General features: G+C 46.8%; 1 pseudogene; it reads right to left on the bottom strand.

Moving 5' to 3' along the window:
* Positions 1–536: 536 nt before the first annotated feature.
* LOC101150397 (spliceosome RNA helicase DDX39B-like) lies at positions 537–1,627 on the bottom strand (annotated as a pseudogene).
* Between the last annotated feature and the right edge of the window lie 3,657 nt (positions 1,628–5,284).

Raw genomic sequence — 5,284 nt, forward strand, 5'->3', positions numbered from 1 at the left:
GAGCTCCCCGTCTCAGCTTAAGACCCTCCTGCCCTTGAAGAAGCTTCCTAAAACCAGCTCAGATCTTCCTCTTCTGTTCCCCTGCCTCTTTGCATGTTTCTGGAAGCCCTCAATAGTATGAGTATTATGCACACCCTGCCTGTGGTCAGGCCACTGGGAGGCTGAAGAATGCAGATGCCTGGGCCCCGACCCTGGGGGTTCCCACCCTGGGACCACGCCCCTCCACCCCTAGTCTTCTCCATCTCACTAAGTGCTCAACCCTTTCAACAGAGGCCATTAGTGTCGCTACGGGGAGTGTGGATTCTGGAGCCAGACCCCCGGGGTTGGAATTCTGGCTCTGGCACGGCCTTGCTGGGCTCAGTGCCCTCAACTATGAAATATTTACCGTATATAATATGAGTATAATATATATATGTATATTATATAGTATATAATAAATAAGTATAATATATAATATTATCTATATATATTTTTTGTTTTTAGTTTTGTTAAAAAACCATTCTGACAAATCAGAAATGGGGGTTTAGGAGTGGCGGTGATGCAAAAGAAGGAAGCCATGGGGTGGGGGCTGTCAGGGGTGGGGGCACTGGTGTCTCCTTCACCCCCACCCTGATGTGTCCTCTCCTGAAGGACAGACGGTCATATTCTGCAATGTGTCCTCTACCATGTCCTTTACCATGTCTTTTCAAAGCAGGAGAAGATGTCTCTCTCATCAGGCAGATCACTACGATTGACCTCAAAGCGATCCTGCATGTCATTGAGGATCTTGGCATCATTCTTGTCAGACACAAATGTGATAGCCAAGCCCTTGGTGCCAAACCCGCTGGCTCTGGCCACCCAATGCAGGTAGGTGTCAGAATCCTCAGGCATGTCATAATTAAAAGCAATGTTCACCTGCTCAATGTCCATTCCTTGGCCAAATAGGTTGGTAGCCACAAGAATTCACCATTGAAAATCTTTAAACTGCTGATACTGAGACAGCCTCTGCCCTGGGGCATCCCGCGGTGGATGGCAATGGCTGGGAAGTTCTGCTCCACCCAGTAGCTGGGCTGAGGCAATGCGCTGCTGCACAGACTTCAAAAAGATCATCACCTGGTTGAACTCAAGGACATTCAGAAGGTCATAGCGCTTCCAGTTCTTCTGGTTGTCCTTCAGTTTCATGTAATACTGCTGCAACCCATGCAGCATCAACTTCGTCTCATTATCCACGAAGATCTCCACTGGATCTTGCATGAACTTGTGGCAGACTGGACGGATCTCTTTGCTCAAGGTAGCCCTGAACATCATGACCGGCTTCTCACGGTGGGGTCATGCGAAAAATTCCCTGGACATCCCGACACATGTTGAGCTGTTCAAACGTCTTATCACATTCATTTGAAATAAAGTGTTTTATGTGTTTGAGGTTGAGGCTTTTATTTCCAGCCAGGCCTAGGATACAGCCTGGAGTCCCCACCACGATATGCAGGCAGTTCTTCTTCAGCACCTCTTCATCCTTCTTGATAGACCACCAAAAAATACAGCAAACTTGACATTGGGCATATATTTAGAGAACCGACCATGGCTTGGGAAGCCAACAGCGCCTGTTCCCCAGAGTGGAGAAGCAGAAGTGGATGAAAACATGCATAACCCGTGCAGCAGCATCTGATGCACGGCCATCCCCTGTAAGTGGTAGCTGTTACTACTCTTCCGGTTACTAAGGCTGAAAACCCAAGGGTCATCCCTGATTCCCCCTCCCCTCATTCCAGCACCCTCGCCGCCATCCCATGCAGGTCCCTCTGTTTCTCAGCCCTGCACTCCCTCCCCAGCCCATGCGACTCTCCTCTCTTGCTGGCACTGCTGTCCTTGTCTCCTTTCAGTCCAGCCTCGTCTCGCCAGCCAGAGGGACTTGTGAAGATGAAAATTGAATTATGCGACTCCTCTGTTGGAGTTCTGAAGAAAGCCCAAACTTTTTGCCATGGCCTACAGCAAGGCCCTAGTGAGTCATCCTACAGGAAAGAAATAGAAATTTAAACAACAAAACAGTATTTTGCCTTCAGATTAGCAAAGATTTTTAAAAATAAAAATAAGATGCAGTGTTGGTGAGGATGTGGTAAAACTGCAGTTAGCCTGAGAACCTCCTGTTCCAGCATTTTGAGGTCAGGGAAAGATGTCTGACAACGGGACTGAGAAGGAGTTGGAGAGGGGAGAACCAGGTCAGTGGAGGTTAGGGAAGCCCAGAGGAGAGAGTGTTTCCAGAAGGAAGGGGGTTCTCTTGGGTCAAAGGCCACTGAGAGGTCAGAGAAGATAAGGACAGAGAACTGACCATGGCTTGGGCCATAGCGGTTCCAGTGGAAGGGAAGAGGGAAGCCATATTGCCACAAAGGCAGAGAGAGAACCCCACGAGTGGCGAACGCAGAGTGTGTGTGCATGCACTTATGTGTGTGCCTGTGTGTGTGTGCACGTGTGTGTGCACGTGTGTGCACGTGTGTGTGTGTGCATATTGGTGGTGGCAGCTGCAGCAGTCGAGGAGATGGTAAGGAGACAGCAGCCCAAGGAGAAGTCTGGAAGGTGAGGAGAGCTCTCTGGGAGGTACAGGGAGAGGGTGGGTTGACTGAGAGGGTCCTGAGAGCCTGGCTGAAGAGTGGTAGGAAGTGGGAAGGAAGGAACCTCAGGAAGCAGCAGGCTTTGCTCAGTGTCCCAAGGGGAGCCCAGCTTAAAACTCATTAGAAAAAAACAAAGGAAAGCACCTGAGTTTGATGAGTTTGGTTCTAGATGGCAATTCCTCCTGGAGCCTTCTTAATTTCCTTGGTAAATAAGATCGCTTTGATCACTGCCTTAGAGAAAACTTAATTCTGATATGGAATGTCTTGAGTTTGTTATCAGTTTGGGGATTCTCCATGGGAAAAAAGAGCTGGTGGTGAAAGGGTCCCACAAGAGGAGAAGACAAACATCTCTCTCTCTCTCTCTGTGTGTGTGTGTGTGTGTGTGTGTGTGTGTGTCTGTCTGTCTGTCTGTCTGTCTCCTAGTTCTAGTTAGAACTAAGAGAGCAGGTAAGGGTATTTTGAGTCCATTTGTTGGGACAGGGCAGTTGGGTAAGGATGGGGTTAGGGACTATTGTTTGGAGCTCAAAGACAGTAAAATGCTTTCAGTTTTGGTGACTCAAAGTGTGGGTTATGGGGAGCAGCATATAAGAAAACCCCTTTCCTTGCCAATCTGAGTTCCACATTTCCTTCCAAATCCTGCTTAGAGTTTGCCACCTCCAGGAAGCCTTCCTTCCTACCTCACCTCAGTCCTGGCTGTGATTGGTCCCTTCTTTGAGCCTAAGTTGGCCTGGACAGATTCGTATCATTGGACCAAGGGTGGATGCTCACACTGCAGCATCTAGGGGAACCTCCCTCTCTCTGGGCCTTGATTTCATCATTTATACATCAAAGAGGATGATGGTGACTCTGGCCCTTGCAGTCTCTGGTACTGAGGGCACCCAGGGAGGGTGAGAGTAGGCAGGGCGGGGAGAAGCAGCAGACATCCCTGTTATCTATGGGATGTTATGCTAGGGCTTTTTCATCCATTACCTCATTTAACTTCACAACAATCCTATGGATCTGGAACTGTGACCATTCTCATTTTACAGATGAGGAAATAGAGGCTTAGAGACGTTAAATGATTTGCCCAAGGTTGGTCTCACAGGAAATGGCCAGGCTGCATTAGACACAGTCACCTGGCCTAGGCAGGGAGGCCTTGCCAGGAACCTGGGGAGGGGCTGGGCGGACCCTGTGGCACATTCCCCCAGGGTCAGCAGGAGCCTCTGAGATTTCCCCTGCCTCTCTGATCTCTTGCTCTACTGACTGTGTGCTGTCTGTCTCAGTTTTGGAAACTCCTAGGGATCGGAGTTACACATTGTCTTTTCTCTAGGTCAAGGACTGAAAAATTAAATTCTTACAGGGCCAGGCAGTAATTAAGTGAAGTGGGCAGAATAAGTGCAAATTCGTTTGTTGCCTGAGTGGTGGTAAATGCAGCTCCTGAAGAGCACTTGCTTCTCGGGGATGGCTGCTTCTCAGCTCCAGCCAATTGTTACCTCCTGGTATCAGGGCTCAGTGTTATCAGAACCTCTGATCTTTAAAGAGAAGCTACATTTCCTGATTTCTAAAAGTTGGTCTAAATCTGCTGGTTCTGAGCAGTACTTTAAAACAACAAATGAATACATGAATAAAATACATTAACAGACTGAATGTTGCTCTGCCAGGTGACAGTTTTGCAACCCTGAAGCCTGATTTCATCCTTGCCTTGTCCAGGCAAGCTTGGTTGAAAGTCTCCTCTTCTATGGTTGCTCAGGAGGTGATGCTGATGCCTTTGGGTGGGACCATGGTTTGGTGTTTGCGATGAATTGGGAAGAAGTCTCCCAGAAGTCTCTTACCTTACCACTCCTCCATCCCCACTGCCCCCACAACCCTCAAGCACACTTCAGTACTTTCCAAGAGTGGGACAGGTATTGACAAGAGTGGGTCCCAGTTTCAGACCTCTTTGAGTAGTTTTCCAACTGGACTTTGAACAACAATGTGAAATGGCATCCTGACAGGAATAGCAGCCCCTTGAATTTATGTCCTCCATCCTCAAAGTTCTCTGAGGAGATTAGAGACACAGTAGCTGGGGTGAGGTGAATGTCATACACACATTCTAAGATGACCAACACATAAGGGAACAAGACACTATGACCAAGTACCAGTAGAAACAATAGACAATAGAAACAGAGTCATGCAGGCTTCAGATTTTGGAATTATTAGACATAGACTATAAAATAACTATGCTTACTATGTTCAAAGAAATAAAAAACACCAGCTTGAAAACTGCAGCAGAGAACTGAAAACTATTAAATACATAACAAATTTTTAAAAAAGGAATTCTAGAACTAAAATGCAATAGCTAAAATTAAGAACTCGATGGGTGAGTTTTAAAGCAGATTAAACACAGCTAAAGAGAAAATTACTGAATTGGAATTAAGGTCAGATGAAACTGTTCATTGTAGCACTGAGAAAAAAAAAGATGGAAAACACAGAAAAGAGGGTAAAAGACAAGGAGGACAAAATGAGAAAGCCTAGTGTATATTTAATTGAAGTCTCAGATGAAAGGAGAAAGAAGAGAGAGAGAAAACCAGGTGGAAGAAATATTTAAATTTTCTATTACAGAGGAAAGACATCAGTTTATTGTTCAAGAAGAGTTCAGTGGTGGATTGATCTGTACCAGACACAGGAGGGTTCAGCCATTCACTGGCTCAGAGGGGTCAGAAATGACTTGCAAATCACTGGGC

The sequence above is a fragment of the Gorilla gorilla genome, chromosome 9 (genome assembly GCF_029281585.2).
Source record: "Gorilla gorilla gorilla isolate KB3781 chromosome 9, NHGRI_mGorGor1-v2.1_pri, whole genome shotgun sequence".
Taxonomy (NCBI): domain Eukaryota; kingdom Metazoa; phylum Chordata; class Mammalia; order Primates; family Hominidae; genus Gorilla; species Gorilla gorilla.